Below are 22,145 nucleotides of genomic sequence, written 5' to 3'. Positions count from 1 at the left end.
TATGTTGTTATACCCTGAATGTGATATTTGGACATTGGACTATAATGTATGAACTATTTCTGAAAGAACTCTTTGCAACCACAAAGCTCACCATCTCTGCTATGAATCTGCACCTCAATGAATTGAACTCATGTCTGTATGTATATTGATCTTTTAAACCACTCTTGTTTTTCCAATACATTTTAGTTTAGTTAATAAGAATTGGCTGTAGCGTGTATTTCTAATGCATATACAATGAGAAATCAAAATGAAAAGTCAAAGAAAACAAAAATCAAAGGTATGCAGACAGCTCTAATTTTGCTATTTCCTGACTTTTGAGTCCTTCATTATGCAATTTTAGTGTTCTAATGTATTATTTTGGTATAGAATATATTATTTTCTATGTAACAGATACTTTAATACAAAAGTAAAATAAAAACTAAGTGAAATATTTACTTGAAAAAGTTAATCAGATTGCAATCTACAATGTACTTAAGTGTGTTTTCATTCGTTCCCTAGCACATATTAGCTTCTTACACACAGTTCACAGGCAAAACTACACACTTCAGATATAACCATTGATGAGCAGAGTGCTTTTACAAGTCTATAGACTATCAGTAAACAGCACAAGTCTCATGTCTTCTCTAGTTTACTATTTAAAAAGTTTGCTCTTTGTAGTCATGATACGGAAAGTATGGAGCTTATTAATTGCCACACATAGGCTTAAGTTACACTGAGGGTTCTGGCCTAAGACTTTAAAGGATGTCAGGCAGCAGATGCTGTTTCAATTTTTCCCCCACAGGTCAAGTAGCTACAACAGCTAACCAACTAAGCTTAACCACAAACGCTTGCTGAGTTGTGAAGTCGCTTCCTTTTTTTTTAAAAAAAGGACACCTTTTTTCTATTTTATATGTTTTACACCTATAGAGTTGTAATAAATACACAGTAGGTCAAGATGTGCAGTTTGCTATAGTATAAGTGTAACATTGATAAATAAACCTAAAAGATGTCCATTAAGATTTAATAAACTATACCTTAAATTTTATGATATCCAAAGGCACTCAAACAGACCCCTCAGTCTGATGAAACTTCATTGTCTTGGTAACCTGACCATAAAGTATTGCAAATAGTTTGGACCATGCCAACTATTTTAAGAAATATACAGCTACTCTTTAAAAAAAGGAATCTAACAAGGAATTTTATATTATATTTATATTTTTGTTTTATATGAAAAGAAGTCAATATATTCAAATATTATGTTGAGAAGATGTGACAGGGTTGGGACTCACCACCACAGAACCTCCTGCTGTTCACTCTGGAAATTAGCTCAGTTCATGCAGAGCACCCTCTGCCAGTGGTATCCTGTCCATCTCTCACCCTAGATTGGCATCTCAACCCACATTGCTCCCAGCTCACAGCATCCTCTTCAGGACACTGCCCTCCAGCAGTGCCCACTGCTCCAGTCTCACCACCTTCCAGGGGTTTGGTGTTATCAGCAGTCCTTCTCTTCACCCCAGCCACAATAGCCAACCACACCCTAAAGTCTAACCCCTTTTGGCAGTGGTCTGGTGCAGTCTATCATGGCCACTCCAAACAGCCAGGTAGAAGTACAAGGGGGAGACCCAGGCCCACCCTCTACTCTGGGTCCTGACCCAGGGATCCTTTGGCAGCAGCCTTCCTGCCTGCCCTCCTTCTCTCCCTTTGTCCATCTCTCTCCCTGGAGCATTTCCCCTTCAGCCCCTTTGCACCAGCTAGGCCCTTTTTCTCAGGGCCCACAACCCAGCAGGTACCGGGTAGGAGTTCCCTTCTGCTCCCGCTGTGCTGTCCCTGGTGCTAGTCTCCTCACACAAGAGCTAGATCTTCACCCTCTGAAGGCCTAGGAGAGACTGCCTGCTCCCTTCCTGGGCAGCCTTTATATAGGGCCTAGCCTAGCCCTGATTGGCTGGCTGTAATATTGGCCCTGATTGGCTCTCTAACAGGCCCTCCCTGATTGGCTGCCGCCTTGCGCAGCCACTCTGGCCTGTTGTAGCCCAATCTGGCATGGGGGTGGGGCACTGCCCCACCACAGAAGCCAACGTGAAGTGTAACTCTTTAAGATGAATCAACCAAAATGTCATAAGGCCTGATCAATTATATGACTGGCAGTTGCAGGGAGAGTTTCAGATTAGGTAGTGGGGCTGCTTCAAAAAATCACTGGCGTGTAGGGAATATCAGGTACTGGTACAGAGGTGTGGACAGCTATTTTGTAGTATTTCATTAATTGTTATCCTACTAGATATGAACCAAGAAAATGAATCAAATGACTTTATATGAACTAAAAATGAACTAAATAACAATGACAGAACTATTCAGAAGTTTGAAGAGACTTCACATAAAGACTCTATTCTAACTTCAAGATGGGTATTTCTGCAGATGACCAAGAGTGCAGAGGTAAAGAGCATGGAGTTGTGCAAAGTTAGCCACAGGATCACACTGTAAAGGGGGCCATGGACAGTAACTTGCAGAAGTGTTACTGACTGAAGGTAAGCCAGCATGTGTTCAAAGTATGGTCCAACATGTCTCTCACAAACTAGGATGTCACAAGAGGTTTTGCGTTAAGATAATATAATTTTCCAGACAGAGCTGCAAGAAGCTGTAAGAGAGACACCTCATTTTCTCATTGAGACGGGACACTGCTTCTGTCCTGGTTGGGCATTTCAAATCTTTGCCAGAAACGTGGTTGCTTTCTGACTGGCCCACATCAGAAGAGGAACCAGGTTGCACCACCCAGCGAAACATATAGAACAACACAGGGCTTCTTAAGCATGTTGTTCCCAACTCCCATTGGGATGAGAAAGATGGAGTTGGATCATTGTTGCCTGGCCAATGAGAGCACCCCCTACTTGGTAACAACTGAAGCCTTGTCACTGACAAGCACCCTATTAACTGCGCTATGTAGTCCTATGTGCAGCTGTCTTGAACAATCTAGAAGTACAGCTGTCAACACCTTGAATGAAGCACCTCAACGATCTCCCTCATTGTAACTGTGGAGCTGTGCCAGAGAATTTTCCTAAGCTGTTACACCCATGCAGGACTTGATGGTAACAGAACCCTATGAAATGTGCATGCACACGGGATATTAAAATAACCCATAACTTTAACAAATCACAATACATTTTCACCAGAGCACTGTCCCTACACTGCATATGTGATTAACTCAACCTAAATGTAAAGGTTTTTACCATCTACCACTAACCTACTGGAAATATGAAAAACAAGTCCATTTTCATTTTATTTTATGTCACTGAAAAAGTATCTTCACTTTCTTCATCTCAAAAATGACTGAGCTGTTTTGGGCTCAAACTTAAAAAAAACCCAACAACCAACTTTCTCCCAGATTGATGAAAACCTGCCAGAATCTTACTTGAAAAAGTATAATCAGCTCTGATCCTTTATTATAAACACTTCTGCAACCTCATCTAGGTGCCTTGATGTACCTTCCACTTATATAAATAATGTACCTGCACTTACGCATTGTAATGACTAATTAGAATGTAATGAAAAAAGCCTATGTGAACACACCATATTAAGTCTGAATTAAAAGCTGCAACAGTCAGGAAATGTAAATATTAATATTCTCTCACCACGATTAGGTCAACCGCACGAGATGGAATGTGTTATTTTTTATTATTGGTTAAGCTGTTAAATGTATATCTTAATAGAGCGTTGCGAAACGGTCATGTACATTTTTCCAGACAAGGCATAAAAACTACTCCCTGCTTTAGCATAATGGAAAAAACTAGTAATACTTTACTCACTCATTTGCCTGAGAAGAATACGTTTGTATCTTAATAGGTGAGTAGACTCTTGCAAGGATGTGGTATTATACGCAGATTGTGAAATGCAAGTTAGGGCTGCTGTGAGGACTCTCTTGCCATTTTATATTTAAGTTCAGTGTTAATGGCTCAAGATTGTTACATATAATTTCATCCTCCTTTCCTTCCACCCCCATCCCACTCAGGGCACGTTAACTGTCAATTTTCACCAAGAAGTTTGGCTCCTAAAAGGAAGCTGTGGAGAGAGCAGCGTTTTTTGGCCTGTGGCATGCCGGTCAGCGATACATCACCCGATACAGTAGGTCACCTGTCTTGTAGTACCACCACTCGTCCAAGGCATGGAACATCCTAGATGCTACGAAGTTACCAAGAAACTCCCAGCATGCACCATGTTTGTTACTTGTCTGGAATCCGTAAAATAGGTCAGAGAATGCTATAGATATACTCATGTTGGACAAAAAGAAAAAGGAGTACTTGTGGCACCTTAGAGACTAACCAATTTATTTGAGCATAAGCTTTCGTGAGCTACAGCTCACTTCATCGGATGCACCTGTCATGTTGGACAGTTTCCTGTTCTGTTGTCTTATGCATGATGTTTAAAAATTGCACAATTCTGTGGTTCTAATGTACTAACACTTCCAAGTTTGGTTCAAAACAAATCTTTACTTGAATGACATGGGTTTGCAGGTTCTGTGCTTTCAACTTATTTGTCCCATAGTCAAACTTCTTTGCAAACCCACTGTCACATTCCGGGCTGCACTCCAGACCAGTGACAGGTTGTCACTGCATGCTCTGAAACACTGGGTGTCTCAATGCTTTGCTGCTGTTGTAGTTCCCAACCTGCTACCGTTACATCCCGGGGTACAATCCAGGCCAGTGAGGGGCTGTCACCATTGTGCCTCACAATTCTGTGCTGTTGTAGATCTCAACGTGGGCTGTTCACAAACAGCCAACAGCATGCAGGTCACACCCTGTGTGTCTGTGTATAGCTACCGCCCTGGTCAGCAGCCTGTCCACAACACTCCAGTCATACTCTGGCTCCCATGAGCCTTGGTTACTACGTGCAGGGTGAGTCCTGGATTTTCTCAAAATGTGTGCTGTGCACTGTCCAGCCGTGGACAGTTCATATATTAAGGATCCATTGCCCCGGCAAAGGGTCAATATTCAACAGTTTGTTACTTTAACTGGAGTTACCTAACAATTCAATTTAAACTAGGGATGTCAAGCGATTAAAAGAAGTAAGCGCGATACATGGCGCGATTAAACAATAATAGAATACCATTTATTTAAATATTTTTGGATGTTTTCTACATTTTCAAATATATTGATGTCAGTTAGTTACAACACAGAATACAAAGTGTACAGTGCTCACTTTATATTTTTGATTACAAATATTTGCACTGCAAAAAAAAAGACATAGTATTTTCACCTAATACAAGTACTGTAGTGCAATCTCTTGATCATGAAAGTTGAACTTACAAATGTAGGATTATGTCCAAAAAACCCCCTGCATTCAAAAACAAAACTATGTAAAATTTAGAGCGCACAAGTCCCATCAGTCCTACTTCTTGTTCAGCCAGTCACTCAGACAAACAAGTTTGTTTACATTTGCAGAAGATAATGCTGCCTGTTTCTTGTTTACAATGTCACCTGAAGGTGAGAACAGGCATTTGCATGGCACTGTTGTAGCTGGCGTTGCAAGATATTTACATGCCAGATGCACTAAAGATTCACATATCCCTTGATGCTTCCACCATTCCAGAGGACATGCTTCCATGCTGATGATGGATTCTGCTCGATAATGATCTAAACCAGTGCAGACCGAGGCATGTTCATTTTCATCATCTGAATCAGATGCCACCAGCAGAAGGTTGATTTCCTTTTTTGGCGGTTCGGATTGTTTCCGCATCAGAGTGTTGCTCTTTTAAGACTTCTGAAAGCATGCTCTACACCTCGTCCCTCTCAGATTTTGGAAAGCACTTCAGATTCTTAAATCTTGTGTCGAGTGCTGTCGCTATCTTTAGAAATCTCACATTGATACCTTCTTTGCATTTTGTCAAATCTGCAGTGAAAGTGTTTTTAAAATGAACGTGTGCTGGGTCATCATCTGAGACTGCTATAGCATGAAATATATGGCAGAATGCGGGTAAAACAGAACAGGAGACATACAATTCTCCTCCAAGGAGTTCAGTCACCAATTTAATTAACGCATTTTTTTAAATGAGTGTCATCAGTGTGGAAACATGTCCTCTGGAACGATGGCCAAAGCATGAAAGGCATATGAATCTTTAGCACATCTGGCATGTAAATATCTTGCAACACCAGCTACAAAAGTGCCATGCAAATGCCTGTTCTCACTTTCAAGTGATGTAATTAAGAAGTGGGCAGCATTATCTCCCGTAAGTGTAAACTAACTTGTTTCTTTTAGCAATTGGCTGAACAAGAAGTAGGACTGAGTGGACTTGTAGGCTCTAAAGTTTTACATTGTTTTGTTTGAGTGCATTTACGTAACCAAAAAAACTACATTTGTAAGGTCAACTTTCATGATAAAGAAATTACACTACAGTACTTGTATGAAGTGAATTGAAAAATACTATTTCTTTATCATTTTTACAGTGCAAATATTTGTAATAAACAATATAAAGTGAGCACTGTACACTTTGTATTCTGTGTTGTAATTGAAATTGATGTATTTGAAAATGTAGAAAACCTCCAAAAATGTAATAAATTTCAACTGGTATTCTGTTGTTTAACAGTGAGATTAATCACGATTAATTTTTTTGAGTTAACTGCGATTAATCGACAGCCCTAATTTAAACAATACTGGATTAGTTTAGATTAAAATTACAATAAGTTCATTTAGTGAGTACGACTATAAGGTATTAAAGTCAGAAATGGCGGAGGAAAAATAAAGAAGCTTTTTGGTAGCTAAAACTTAACATGCTAGAGTGGTTTCAACGTAAAATCCTTACCACATATTCCCAGCAACATGGCTGACCAAAATCTCAGGTCAGGATCTTGTCTTGAAGTCAAGAGGCTGGTTCCTTTGTCATCTTAGGTGAAAGAGAGAGAACTTTGGGTTTTATACCCCTTTCTTTTACAGTTCAGTTAAACCTTTTAAATGGATTTTTCTGAGGGTTATCCCTCAAAGCAACAGTAAAGAAGGTGATATGGAGTCTGACTGTGTAGGCTCCATGTTCGTTCTTTTCACCTGTGTTTGCAGATGTGCAAATTTGCAAATTTGCTTTGTCTCCTGCCATTTCTTCTCCCTGCTGTCTTGAGGACCCTGTTTACTACTGTTAAGGCTGAATCTGCACTCTGCCACTCCAAGTGCAGAAGTGGGGTCCCACAAGGATTTTAAAAATTAATACTTGCCACTCCAGGCTTGTACTAAACTCCCAAGGTCACAGCTTTTCTCTGACCTTGGCTTGGTAAACACTGCCAGACCACCCAAATGCAACCCCCCCCCCTTTGAACCTAGGAAGGAGGACTTGGGGAATTCCTCCCTGTGGGGTATCCTCAAGTCCTTTTACCACCCCCGTCCAGGGAAGAGCTGAGAAAGCCACAGCTAATTTCCTTTGTTTTCTATCAGCTAATCAAACAACATGCACAAGCCTCTTAGGACACCAAAAATCCAATGCCGTTCTTAAAGGTAAATTTTATTAAAAACAAAAAGGAAAACAATCCATCTGGAACTTAGGCTTCTTGCTAGATTTTAAAAGAAACAATTACAAAAATTAAGCACCCAAAATAGCTTTTTGGGGCGGGGGTGGGGGGGTTCAGCTTAAAGCTTACAAGCAAGCAAAAGCATCAGGGGTTAGCACAGAGGCGATCCACAAGCCTTAAAAAATAAACCTAATTGCGTTTAGCTAAACATTCTGATCTACTTACACATTTTGGAGTTCAGATAAGTAGTTCTAGGTATGATCTGATGATTTATGATCATACCTGGCAAAAAGCTGCTTATAGCATGGCTGCTCTGTCCCTCCAGCCCAGAGAGAATAGACAAAGGGAAAGTTTCTTTCCCCATTTAAAAAAGTTCTGGCCCTCCCATTGGCTCTTTTGGTCAGGTGCCAACTCCTTTTCCTTTACCCCGGGGAACTTTGTTAACACTTTACAGGTAAAACAAGCAGAGAACAGCTACCAAGAGGGATTTTATAGCTAACTGGCTGGCTGGGTGTCCATAAAAGGGACCTCCCCTTCACTTTATTTATCACAACTACTTATATGTAAATTGAGGTGAACACACATTTCTTCAGCCAGAATAGCCCTGCCCAGGCAGAAGAATGTGGTTTTGAACACATGCTAAGAATATCAGAGGGGAATTTAATAATTTACATATGTTGCTATATACATTTACCATGATGTCATTGACCAGCGAGTTTAGTCTTCAAATGATACCTCACAAGGTGTATTTTGTTCAAAGATTATTGCAGTAGTGTGTAGGGTATGATACAGGGGTGCTTTTGGTCAGACCCATAGACGAGGTTCATGCTGACTGGTTTGCTAGTACTGGAAGTGGGGGACTAGTAGCTCCACTAGAAAACATTGTGACGTATTGCATTAGTGCCTAGATGCCCCAATTAAGATGAGGGTGCCATTGTGCCAGGTGCTTTCTCATATGATTTTTAGAGGGGTGTTTTCAAACGCCAAGAGCATTGACAAACAGTAGCCTCAACACTTTCATGGCTATCCAGAGAAATCCAAGCAGCTTGTTACCCAGCTTTGTTGAGAAGATTACAGTTCAAACCTAAAGTTAACACTGCTGATTCATGAGTACAGGTGGAACTTTTACCAAGGCTGGTTATGGGTGAACTTGAGTCTTGAGTCAAATGTATTGTATATCGTTAGAAAACTGTACCCTTCTGGGGTATCCCAATGCTTGGTCTGTCAAAAGATGACACCAAATATCAATGTCTCTGTGTATTCAATTGTATTTCAGAGATTATTCAGTGAGATGTGCTTATTCTTTGAAATTTCAATGCCAATCTGAGATTCATGAATGCAATTTCCCTTTAAATTGCACATAACATTTGGGAGCAGGGTGATATCTGCCTCAAGATACCATGCATTTTAATGGGTACAATATTTGCAGGGCATGCCCCAAGAGCACACCGCAGTCCTCACACTGTTTTATATTGGGATATATGCTGAAAGATGTGTGCTCTATCATGCAGGAGCCTCTTCAATCTCTTATTCCATCAAAGGTGTGAAATATTCTTTGCACCTTGAAACAGCTCTAATTTTAGTCAGTGTCAGGGCTGTAGAATCTCCATTTGGGATGCAATTAATTAAAAATGCCCCTTTCTGACTAAACACCCCACTTGGAAGATCTCTTGATCTGATGAAGATGTGGCATACAGCTGGCCTAAATCCAGAATAGGAACAAGATAGCATCCACTGAATCATGACTTCTACATGGAATCTATTTCTTTGTCTCTTAAAAAACCCACTTATTCTGTGTTTCCTACAGTGAATCTGACTAGTATAGAAATTTGCTAATTATACTCATACCCCTAATGCCACATACTTGTCACTTCTATGTATTTCTCCTCTGTGGCAAGTGAAACCACTGACTTCAGACCCACATTCTGCTTCGTTGTGAAACAAACTCATGCTAGCAGCCCCACCCTTGGAAACTAGACTGCTGTAGGAGAGGAGTCATAGATGGAGAGGCACATCACACATCAGATGGAAATGTGGAAATTAGGGCAAAAACTCAGATACATTCACCACAAGAAACTCACCAACCTCTGGGCAGAAATGTGTGATACTTCTCACGGAGGACAGAAAACTCACTGACTTCCTTCCCCACCCTAGCTCTCTGTGTGTGTGTGTGTGTGTGTGTGTGTGTAATAGCTTATTCTCCCTGCCCTCCCCAGAAATAGAGTGGAAAAAGTCCTCCTTATGCTCACACATGTAGCCTCTTCCCTAGGGTAGGTGAGAAGGAAAGATAGCTGAGCGGTGGGTGGGATGAGTTTTCTGGGGCAGCTGCTGAGATGTGAGGGTCATTGCTGTGAGGTAGGCTGAATGATTGGGTGGAGGCTCTAGGGAAGTGAGGTGAAGAGATGTTTAGGGTGGGTAGTAGAAGGTGCTTGGATGGGAGGGTTCAGTGATGAGAAGCATGAGGGTTGCCTGGGTGGTGGTGAAAGGCTCCAAGGGAAGCTGGAGGTTGCCTGAGATCATGGCAGGTTGAAATGCGTAGGCTACCTTGGGGAGGTAGTGTAGGAATGCCTGTTGGTGGGGCCACCTTCTCTAGCACGGGAGCTCTTCCAGTTGCCACCTCCTCAACACTTTTGTGTGCCGCTTTTCTGGCTGGGAGTGGTGAGAGGGAAAGCTAAAAGGCCACCTGCAGAGTGGGCTCCATGGAGCTCTCCTGGGTGTAGTTGTGGGTGTAGGAGGTACAGCAGAGCAATCCGTGTAGATGTAGACACTTCTGGGAGATGTGACAGGGTGGCCTCCCTGAGTGACTCTGCTGGGAGTAGAGCACACACAGCTCTCTGCAGAATCAGGACGGCAGAATAACTGGCGTCAAGGTTGAGCTAATGCTAAGTTTTCGCTTTTACTTTGTGGGTTTAAAAGAGGAACAATTACTTTGCCTTTTTTCAATTTTCAGAGGTCTTTAGGGAAAACGTTAACTTCCCTTTTCTCAATCTTCTTTCATTTTTCATCTTGCCTCTGCAAATGAGGGAACCCCCCCAAAATCTGAACCACCCCTCCTCCCTTTGTCCAACAACTCCCCTGAAAAATCTGAAAAACTGCAAGATGGAGGTTCCTAGGGTTGTGTCTGGGACCGGAGATATTGGCTAGTGTCATTCGGTTGCACAATCCAAGCAGCGGCTGGCCCAAAGTGCTCACTCCCGTAGCTGGGAGCAGCTGACATGCCAGAGGCTATGCAGGAACAGCCCAGGAGTGGGGGTTCTCAGAACTAAGGCTGGCTCCCAGAGTCAAGGATTGGAGTGACCTAGTAGATCACCGGTCCAGATAACACCAGGGAACGTCACAAGGCTCAATGCCTCGGCCAGGCTCCTTTTCCCAGGGGTGGGTGCCTGGCAGCGCCACCTTGGGCAGGCGAGCGACATCCTATGTGAGCTCTGGGGCAGGGGTGAGCTCTGGAGCGGGGTAGCTGGAGCGCAGACTGCGTGGCCCTGCCATGAGGGGCAAAGGGGCAGCAATAACCATGAGGAACCTAGTGAAGGCCTCAGCTGAACATCCACCATCAGCCAGAGTTTTGCCCCCTCCCCCCACACAAGGGGTGGCAGCCCCAAGTGGGTACACTGTGGGCCATTGGAGAATTACACGAGCTTGGAACGAATCACACGAGCAGTTCTTGAATTTGGGCATGTACCTACAGGAGGGATTGGCACAGGCTAAGGCCTCTGGACTGGTGTTTGCCACCTTGCGGCAAGAGAGCAGGAGAGGGATAACGCTGCCCTTTTCCCAGAGAAGGCCAGTGTCAGGGCTGCACGTGCTCAGCCAGGGAGACGGATTTACTGGTGCCAGGAGCTGACCGGGCTATTGCAATGGCTGGTGAATGCATGTAACGAGTTCTCGCTCTGTCTAGGTGCCGGCAGGGGCGGGACAAAAGCCTGGACAACACCCTCCCGCGTCACACATCCGCAACGACGATGTTCTAGTTCCTGTTGAGCTGCCCGAACGGCTTTAACCAGGCCCAGAAAACAGAAGAGCGGCAGGCCCCTGGCTGGAGTTCAGGGAGACTCACGCCCGGCAAATCCAGGCTACAGCGGCGGGACTCGAGCGTGCCAGCCGTGCCTGGGCTCCCTGCCAGGGGGGCTGAGCTGTTAGGGAAGACAGACGTGTCTAGGCCTTTTGTTGCCTTTGGAACTTTTCCCCTTATGTTCTGCTTTGTTGCTATTGATAACTGTAGACAGAATTTTGGTAATTAAGGCTGTATCCACCACTGGCCAAGCTTCCGAGAGCAGAACTGTGGGTACCAAACCCAGCTGCACCTGTTGCGGAAGCACCGTTGAGCCACTGGGTGCTGGAACCTAAAACCTGGTCTGAGCTTGGGAGAACGATGTGATCCCACCCAGGCAAGTAAAGGCATGAGGCTTTACAGCTGTCTGGGTCACTCAGGGTACATCTATACTGCAAAAACAGATCTACACCTGGGAGTCTCTGAGCCTGGCTCCACTGACTCAGGCTTGTGCTACTGGGCTAAAAATAGCCATGTCAACTTTCCCGCTTGGGCTGGAGCCCAGGCTTCAAGCCCTCCCCCCTTGCCAGGTCTCAGAGCCTGGGCCAAACGTCTACACTGCAGAACGAGCTTGAGTGAGTGGACCCAGGCTCTGAGACTTGCTACCGCGAGTCTTTTTTCACAGTGTAGATGTTCCCTTAGCACACCCATAGAAGGGGTCGGGGTCAGAAGGGCAGCTGATCCGTAGCCATGACAACACGTTTGGGTCGGTGCTGAGCATCTCCACAAAGCAGCTGTTTGTGTTGGTGCCTCAGCTCCTCTGAGGATCTGGCCCCTGGGAGATATTCAGTTTGTTGTTCCATTAACTCGCATCACAGTGGCATCTGGTGGCCTCAGCTGGGATCAGAGCCCCATTGTACCAGGCACTACACAGACCAGCCTGGTCCTGAAGGACTCACACTCTGAACAGACCAGGCAGATGCAGGGTGGGAGGGGAAACTGAGGCAAACAGGGACTTGTCCCCAGTCAGTGGCAGAGGGGGTGTCAGAACCCAGATGTTCTAATTCTAGGGGTGAAAGTAATAATAAATTCTTACTGATGGGGGGACTGGCCTTGGGAGGAAGGGGAGGGGCCTCTGGTGGAAGGGGCGGGGTTGGGGGGGTCAGCCTTCCCCTGCCAGCCCATCTCGGCTGCTTGGCCCCCATCGCCCGGGACTCCAGCGGTGATTTAAAAGGGCCTGGGGCTCTGGCTGCTGCTGTAGTAGCAGCGGTGGTGGCCGGGAGCCCCGGGCCCTATTAAATGGCCGGCCCTGAGGCAGCTGCCCTCTTGCCCCCCACCCCACCCCCGCCATCGGCAGCCCTACCGGTATGGACCCTGCTGGCGGGGGAGGCAAAAGAGGCAGGGACGTTAAAGTGCTGCCGTGGCACGTTCATACGGGCTGGTGCCGGCTTCTTACCGGTACACCGTACCCGCTCACTTTCACCCCGCCTGATTCCCAGCTCAGTGTCCACAGCCACCACACTGCTCTACCGCTGGGTTTCAAAGAGACCAAGGAGCCCCCAGTGCCCCCTGACTTCCCATGGGACTTGGGCACCTGACTCTCATAGGCCCTCCAGGTGAACGAGCTGTTGGGGGAAGCTAGCCCCTGGTCCCTCCCCCTCTGGCTGAGGCCCCGCCCCTTCCACTCCCCCTCCCCCACTAGAGCCCAGAACACGCCCCCCCACACACACTGCTGCCAGCCCCCCCCCCCCCCCCCCCCGCACCCTCCCAGCTCCAGTCCCAGAGCGCAGGGCGGACGGGCAGGCGATGTGGCCGGAGCGCCCCCAGCCCCAGCACGTCCAGCCTGCTTCCCCCAGCCTCTCGGCCACTGACAACAGAGCAGGAAGGGAACTGGAAGCAGGCAGGAGGGAGCCTGGAGGTGGAGCGTGGACAGGGCCATGCCAGGCTGTTTGGGGAGGCACAGCCTTCCCCGGCCTATGCTACCCCCGCCCATGCCTGCTAGAAACCCCAGCCAAACCCCAGTCATTACAAAGCCAAGAGACTCCCAGTTCAGTTTAAACATGAACCCAAAGCTTTGGAAGCCTGGGAATGAGCAGTTCCCCAGCAGGCAGGGCTGGGGCTGAGAGAGCAGAGCGACCCATCTGGGGCAGAAGTGGTTGGGCTGGTCCCAGGGCGCTGACTCTGCTCTGTCTCTCGTTCCCCTCTAGGGTGTCAGAAATGCTGTCAGCAGGTACGTCCGGGCTCCATCTGCCCATCGCGCCCCATTGTGCTGGGAAGAGGTTCAGAGACCAGGCTACGGACCCAGCCCCACGACTGTAGGACGGTCTCACGCTCTGGATCCAAACCCCTTCTGTCCCCATCGCCCTGGGGCTGCTGCCACTGTGGCTCTGTGAACCATCCTGAAAGAGGGGATTGCCCCACAACTCTGGGCTGCAGAACCCCTCCTTGGGGGCCAGGCTGGCTCCAGGCACTATTAATGGGGCTGGGGGGCTGCTTTTCACCCTGAGGGCCCTTTTAGATGCTGTACGGGTTGGGAATTTAGGATGTAGTCATGAGATAAACAAACACATTCGTGTCCCTTGCAGGGCTGAGAAGGAGACTTTGCAGGGTTTGGTGCTCATTTCCCACAAGCTGGGCAGGAGGACCAAGGCTTTTCCTCAAGGGAGCAGTCTGCTGGCAGCACTGAGGGGATTTGTGGGTAAAAGACGCTCCCCACATGGTTCATTAGGTCAGTGTAACAGCAGGATGGGGAGGCCTCCCAGGGAAACACCGCAGAGCTGGGACCTTGTGAGGAGATGCAGCTAATTCATTGTCATTATCTATCTAATCTGTCTATCTATCCATCTCCATACACCCCCTCTATCTAAGATATTGACTATAATCAACTCTCATGCTTCAGGCTTTCAGCCAGTTACCTGCAGGGACCAGGAAGGAATTTCTTTCCCCAGTGCACAATTGTATTCTGGGATTTTTTGTGTGTTCGTTTTTTGCTTTCCTTTGAAGTATCAGGGATGGACAACAGCTGGAGATGGGACACTAGATTGGGTTGACCAGTGCTTTGAGGTGATACAGAGAATCCTCTGTCTAGATGCCTGGCTGGTGGGTCCTTCTCACATGCTCAGGCTCAGACTGATCACCAGATTAGGGGTTGGGAAGGAATTTTGTCCTAGCTCAGATTGACATGACCTTGGGGTTTTTTCACCTTCACTAGATTTTTTCACTAGATTGAGTGTTAGTCTCCGGGGGTGGGGGGGGAGTTTCTAGACAGGAAAACATAAGCAGCAGGGTACCCATTTTACAGCTGAGGAGAATGGATGCCTGGAACTGGGGATGCAGAGGAACACCCAGTTATCTGTCACCAAGGGAACAAGCTACCGGGATTAGAGTTTATCAGCAGTAGATCTCAAAGTGCTGAACAGAGGAGATCAGTATCATTACTGCCATTTTACAGATGGGGAAACCAAGGCACAGATAGGGCGTGACTTGCAAAAGTCCAGTGACAGGACTAGAACCAAGGCTGCCCTGATTCCCTGTCTACTGCTCTATCCACTGGGCAACATGCTGTCTTTATAACCCATTATATCAGCGTAATGCTTTGGGTAAAACATCATTAACCCTTCTGCCAGGTGGAGTCGGCAGCAACCAGGGCCAGGTTCAATATCTAGGGGTTCCTTTTCAACTATACAACACAGAACTAGCTCAATCCCCACCCAGTAACCTGGGAAAATTACACACCACCCCTAGGTGCCTCTAAGAGGCAATACTGCCCCACTTGCAAGCACAGAGTCTGAGTGTAGAAAAGAAACTTTTAATGAAAGGAGGGAAGTCACTCAGCATTAATTAGGGAAAACGCCACAAGCAGGATTCAACCATGAGCAAAAGCCCCACCCCAGACTATGCTGGGCAGTGTCTTTTGCCTCAGGTTCTTGAGTTCAACAAAGGATCCTTTACTATGTCCCTCTCTGCTCCCTCACCACACCCCACCCACAGTGGTTGTCCTTCCTTGGTCAGAGAGGCCCCAGAGTTCAGAGGTGCATCTGTGTGAGTTCACCTCCCACCTGGTGGGGGGGAGGGAGGAAGGCACCTTGCTTGCTCCATGCTCTATGCACTTACTCTGGCATCGCCACCCCGCCCGCTGCTCTGCTGGCCACTCCATCAGCTCCATTCCCCTGGCTGCCTTGCTGCACGCTTTCGCCTTCTACGGCCACCTGCTGCTCTGCCGTAACCCCTGCAGGTCAGTCTCTTGAGGTTCTACCCAGCTCTCAGGGAAGGAACGTCCCCACCCTGCTGAAGCAGGCTGGACAGAAATGCTGTCCCACAACAAGTGACTCCAGTTCTAGTGATCACTTAACAACACAAAAGACTTCGACTAGAACTTTAATTAACTCGAGCTTTGAACACGGGGGAGAAGCAGGTTAAACCATGCCCAGGACTCTCAGGTAGCACCCCCACCTCCTGGCAGGGACACTTGCCCCCCATCACCTCTTCCCTTCACAGAGGTCTGGCATTTGAGCTCCTGGCTTAGTGAGTTCTGTTCATTTGAGGGTGACCCCGTCAGTCAGGACATGCTAAGTACAGCTCTGCTGCCCTTTACTCATACAATAAGAGTAGCAACATTTCACTGCCCCCGCATTTAATACTAAAGTGATTTGTAACCCAACACCAGCTAAAGTTCATCACTTTGGCAACACAGCTTGTGAGGAGATGGAGCTCATTCATTGTCATTATCTATCACCAGGCCAGCTTTTCTAACCCTTTGAGAAAATGTATTTGTTAAATCAACCTGCCATGGAAACATTTCTTCCTCTGCCCCTTGGGACAGGCAGGATGGGCTAGCAGACAGAGCACTGGCCTGGTGCTTAGGAATCCCAGCTTTAAGTCCCAGCTCAGGCTCAGACATCCTCACTGACCTTAGCCAAGTCACTTAATGTAGGCTGTGCCTCCGTCCCCCAGCTGTGGCATGCCTCCCAGAAGTGAGAGGGGAAAGCTGATAGAGAGTGTGAGGCTTGGAGGCTGCAGAGGAATGTGAAATCTGTCTCTCCCACCCTTAATGACACAGGCAAGAACCAAGTTTAAGGTGCAAAATCTCATGACCCAAGAGGATCTGGCTAGCCCTGGAAAGGGGAACGTGCCAATGGACTAGCCCAGCAAGGGCTTCGGATATCAGACTTCAGAGCTGTGACATTTCTGTGTCTAGAACACTTCTTTGAGGTGGTTTGGGAGGTTTTGTAGCTCCCTTTGAGCCGCTGGCCTCCTGGTACACAACTCAGCATTCTGAACGCTGTGTGAAATAGTCATGGTGGTGTGAAGTCTGTGGCACCCGCACCGTCCAGGAGGCGCAGTGTGGTGTCCAGATAATACCAGCTGTGACTAAGTTCCTCCTCTGCTTTGGTGGGTCCTGCGCTTATTGGCGGATTTGCTCTCCTCGGAGATTCATGACAGCCCTCAGTTTGGCCACTTTTGTTAGTGGCTTAAACTTGCCGTTCACTCAGCTAACCTCATCACTGGCCAGCATGGGAAAAAAGGAGAACAATCCCCGCAGTCTCTGCTGATCCACCATGTGGGTCAGGGAACAGCCTAGAGACCTTCACCTCTGGTGGAACCCACAGCCCAGGTCAACTCCTCCTGTGTCTGATCAGGAGTTGGGAGGTTTGGGGGGAACCCGGGCCCACCCTCTACTCCGGGTTCCAGCCCAGGGCCCTGTGGAATGCAGCTGTCTAGAGTGCCTCCTGGAACTGCTGCGTGACAGCTACAACTCCCTGGGCTATTTCCCCATGGCCTCCTCCCAACACCTTCTTTATCCTCACCACAGGATCTTCCTCCTGGTGTCTGATAATGCTTGTACTCCTCAGTCCTCCAGCAGTACACCTTCTCACTCTCAGCAACTAGTGCCTCTTGCTCCCAGCTCCTCGCACGCACGCCACAAACTGGAGTGAGGTCCTTTTTAAACTCAGGTGCCCTGATTAGCCAGCCTGCCCTAATTGATTCCAGCAAGTTCCTTCTTATTCTGGAACTGCCCCTATTACCTTACCCAGGGAAAATGGACCTGCTTAATCGGGGAATAATATATCTGCCTTTTAACGCCACCGGGTCTTGGTCAGCGCAGAAGGACGTGGAGCCGGGCGCCGTCTCGTGATGCCTTCCATTAAACTGCGGAGTTCAGATGGAGAAATTTTTGAAGTTGACGTTGAAATTGCAAAGCAATCTGTAACTACTATGTTGGAAGATCTGGGAATGGACGATGAAGGAGATGATTACCCAGCCCCTCTTCCAAATGTTAATGCAGCTGTATTAAAAAAGGTGATCCAATGTGCACCCACCACAAGGATGATCCACCTCCCCCTGAGGACAATGAGAACAAGGAAAAATGAACAGATGACTTCCCTGTATGGGACCAAGAATTCCTGAAAGTAGACCAAGGAACACTTTTTGAACTTATCCTGGCTGCAGATTACTTAGACATTAAAGGTTTGCTTGATGTCACATGCAAGACTGTTGCAAATATGATTAAGGGGAAAACTCCAGAAGAAATTCGCAAGACCTTCAATATCAAGAATGACTTCACTGAAGAGGAAGAAGCACAGGTACGCAAAGAGAACCAGTGGTGTGAAGAGAAGTGAAGTTTTGTGCCTGACACTCTAACACTGTAAGGATCGTTCCAAATCCTAGTTGCACTGCTCTGTTTATAATTGTTAACATTAGACAAATGCAGCAGCAAATGAAGTTGTATTAGCAGGATATTGTTCCCTTTGCATGTGTAGTGTTTTTCTGAGTACAGATTTAAATCCTATGGTTGAGTTTTTACCAGTGTAATCAGATGTCTTTTTACTCTACTCAGCAATAAATAAAACTGAACTAAGCGTGAAAAAAAACAAAAAACAAAAAAACCCACTCTCCTGTAGCCATCTGGCCTGACCCTGTCACACAGCCCTCACTGGGGATGCCAGCACAGCTCGAGAGAGCTGAGAGCATGCCTTGCAGAGGAAGGCTGGCCCAGGGGTAGGATGCTAATATGGGAGATCTGCGTTCAGTTCCTTGTGCCACTGAGGACTCCCTTGGGTAGGATGACCAGACAGCAAATGTGAAAAATCGGGTCAGGAGGTGGCGGGTAATAGGAGCCCATATAAGAAAAAGACCCCAAAATCGGGACTGTCCCTATAAAATCGGGATATTGGGCAAGTCATGTGGGCCCAGATTGTAAAGGTATTTAGGTGCTGCTGCGCTCAGCATAGCAATGCCTAGTGGATTTAGGCACCTAGGTCTCATTTTCAAAAGGCATTTAGGCACTTTGTAAATCCCCACCCCCACCAGTGAAACAAGCTAAAACAGTAAAAGCACAGAGTTGTTGGTATAACTGTGTCTCCACTATACACTTTTCCTGGCACAGCTCTGTCCATCTGAGATCACACCCCGTCAGCCCCTCGACAGACACAGCCATGCGGCAGATGTCTGTAGGGTAGTTAATGGCCTTAATGTTGCATTGAATGTGGCTCAGTATGAATCTCCCACAGGAATTTTCACTTCTTTCTCTCTGGGCTGATTTCAGGACTTAGAAGGTCCCAAGGACACAAAGGTAAGTACAGCTGGAGCCTGGCATTGTAGGAACAGTAACATTGTGTAATGTAGTACCCAGGTCAGAGGCCAGAAGGCAGAGCTGAGCTGGATAGGGCAGGGCGGCTGCTGCACTAACTGGTGCCATGGATAGTGGAAGAAACGGGGTGGGGTGGGGGTTGACACTGAGTAGCTCTCAAGTCCTGTCTGGTGGTGACAAGGACAAAGGAAGAGCAGGTGTCAATTTTGGAAAAATTATGTCTCTCTATCCAGTGTCTGAGTAGCAAGGTTCCTCCCTGAGAGCAGAGAGATGCTTCTTATTTCCGCAGGACCCATTCTGTGGAAGGAGGAGCTCTGCCTTTGGCTTGTAATTGTCTGGGCTTGTCCTCTACCCCAGCTTTCCCAGGACTAAATGTGAAGAAGGGAGGCCTGAGTGCAACTAGAGATGCTCGGTTATTGCTGGTCTGTCCTTCACATCACTGGATGTGAATCATTGGACACCACATTGATCTTGATGTGCATACTCCATCATCCCTTTCTTCAGAGGACCAGAGCATCCCGGGTAGGCCTGGGTCTCTCTCACTTCACGGTGTGGAGAGACCCACGGGAGCTATACTTCCTTTTCAGTTCTGACCATTTCAGGCACTGGGTAGGCTGGAGGGAAATAGAAAAGGGGGCTCCAAGGAGCAGTAGCCAGGAGACAATTTTGTGTGTCTGTCTTCCCTGCACCAGTGGTGGCCTAGGGTACAAGTGTTCTCTCTCTCTCGTCTCAGTTCCTCATGACATTGTGTAGATGAGAGAATGGCCAGCCTCTGGCAGAGATCAAGAGAAGCAGCAGCCATCTTGAGCCCATCCCAGAGGATAGAAGTCAGACAGTGAGCTGTGGAGTAAGAGCAAATTGAAATTTGCTTTTCAGGAAGCTACCATACTTCAAGAAGACTCCATCACCGGCTACAACTCCTTGACAGGGCTGAATGGGCTCCCCCCAGGTCATGGTGCCCCATTTAGAGGCAAAGGCCTTTCCTCAAGACCATCCCAGACTAACATAAATTCTCTCCATAGACAACAGTCTTTGCAGCCCTGTCTCAGTAGTTAACTTGTCCAACTTGCATGCAAGCAGAGCTGCTCAGTCCTAAATTTATTCCTCCCACATCATTGGGTGATATTCCCTGGTCACAGCATTCTCATCCTCCTCTCTACTGCCTCTTGCTTGCTTCAGAGGACATGAGCATTCTGGGTAGGGCAAACCCCTGTGGGGTGAAGGCGAGGGAAAAGGACAATAGAATGCTGTGTGGGGTGATGATTTTGTGCGGGGGAGTAGCCATGACTGCTTTGGGGAGATGTAGGAAAAGTCCTTCTGGAATAGCAAGCACCAGAGACACATACCATTGAAGTTTCTGCCACGAATTTGGTCTTTGTGGGTTTTATTTTCTGCAAGGGAGAATGGATAGAGAATAATTTCAGCTCTGGCCTGAGACCAAGACGTAGGACAGCCTGTCTTTGAGACAGATGCCAGGGAATGTCAGATGAGAGCAGAGGGCTGTTACTCTCAGTAAGATCAGGGATGGTGGTGGGAGAGGTTGTGCAGTGGCTTATAAATACCCCCAAATTTGGCTAGCCCCTCCCCCATACCCACCCATGCCAGTGCAAATGTCACGGCTGCTCCAGGGGAAACACTCTGTGCATTACCATAAATGGCCACCAGGTGTCACTGCTGCCCTGTGGGAAACGCACATGAGTTATATCCACCCCAAAATATGCCTTAGCCCCCCCTTGTAGCCAGGCCTTCCAATGCAAAGTTCAAATGTTAGGCAGATACTTCTGCACTGCTGCTTGCTTTGGCACTGCCTTCAGGGATGTGCACCGTTTTCCTGAGCATGAACCCTAGTTCCAGTTCTTTCTTGCCGAGAGCAAGGAGGCAGGGAGTCGAGTGGGGGAAGGAGACTTTGTGCTGTTTCTTTTCACCTGTGTGTGCTGAAATGCCAATTTTCTGTGTGTTCTTTCTTTCCACACTTATCCTCCATGGACTCTGGTTACAACTCATATGTTTCAGAGTAGCAGCCGTGTTAGTCTGTATTTGCAAAAAGAAAAGGAGGACTTGTGGCACCTTAGAGACTAACAAATTTATTTGAACATAAGCTTTTGTAAGCTACAGCTCACTTCATCGGAATGCACCCGATGCAGTGAGCTGTGGCTCATGAAAGCTTATGCTCAAATAAATTTGTTAGTCTCTAAGGTGCCACAAGTCCTCCTTTTCTTTTAACTCATATGTGTGATGAAGCGGGGAGTTTGCATAAAATTTTGTATGAATGCTGCGTGTGCCCCTCACCAGGGTCTCTAAGCAGCGTCTCAATTCTGCCCATTAAAGCTCCTTCCCCTTTGAGTCTCTCTGTTCTGGGGCAGCTGCTTTGCTCAGGGACACTGCGCCAGCTTAGGGCAGGTGCATGGCAAGGTGGAGGTTGTAACTTTTTTGTCACAAATGTAAATAAAATTAATCTGTGACATTGGGCTTGTTTCTTAAAGTGCAGAATAACACATGGACATGCTCCACCACACTCAGTGGGCGTGTGTCATGCTGCAGTGCCCCTGGTGACCAGGTTGGGCAGTGCATGGTGAATATCTCCCACTGGGACAGTGACCCTTGCTGGCCAGGTGGGATAGTGCCCTTTGTATATCTCCATGTGGTGTCCAGGTGTGGGAGTGTCCTATGTGCATCCCCACCGCCCCCACTGCAGGGCATAGATCAGCATGCATGTCACACACCCCGTGAATGCCCAGCCCAGGCCAGGGAATCTAATGATCCAACCGCCGGACCAAATTCGGTGATGAATCCTGGTCACATGCCACTTGCGGCAGGTTGCGCATATTCTAAGAACCACAACCACTGTGACCCCTGCTGGCCAGGCAAGGGAGTGCCCTGGAGGTGCCTCCCTGTTGGAGCAGTGACCCCTGGTGGCCAGATGGGGCAATACCCTGTATGTATTACCCCCACCCACACCCCATCATTTCTGCAGCGACTCCTGGTAGCCACTGAGGGCAATTACTTGTGTGACCCACCCCCACCATAGTGGCAGTGAGCCCTGGTGGCCAGGTCAGGCAGTACCCTGGGTCTATTCCAACCCCATTGTGGCAGTGACCCTTGT

The 22,145-nt window shown here is 47.3% G+C and overlaps 1 pseudogene; it reads left to right on the top strand.

Annotated features, from left to right (window-relative positions):
• Nucleotides 1-17,562: 17,562 nt before the first annotated feature.
• LOC125634933 (S-phase kinase-associated protein 1 pseudogene) lies at nucleotides 17,563-18,310 on the top strand (annotated as a pseudogene).
• The last annotated feature ends 3,835 nt before the right edge of the window (nucleotides 18,311-22,145 follow it).

The sequence above is a fragment of the Caretta caretta genome, chromosome 3 (assembly GCF_965140235.1).
Source record: "Caretta caretta isolate rCarCar2 chromosome 3, rCarCar1.hap1, whole genome shotgun sequence".
Taxonomy (NCBI): Eukaryota; Metazoa; Chordata; order Testudines; family Cheloniidae; genus Caretta; species Caretta caretta.
Note: the sequence above shows the minus strand (reverse complement) of the source record. Positions and strands in the feature narration are given on the sequence as shown.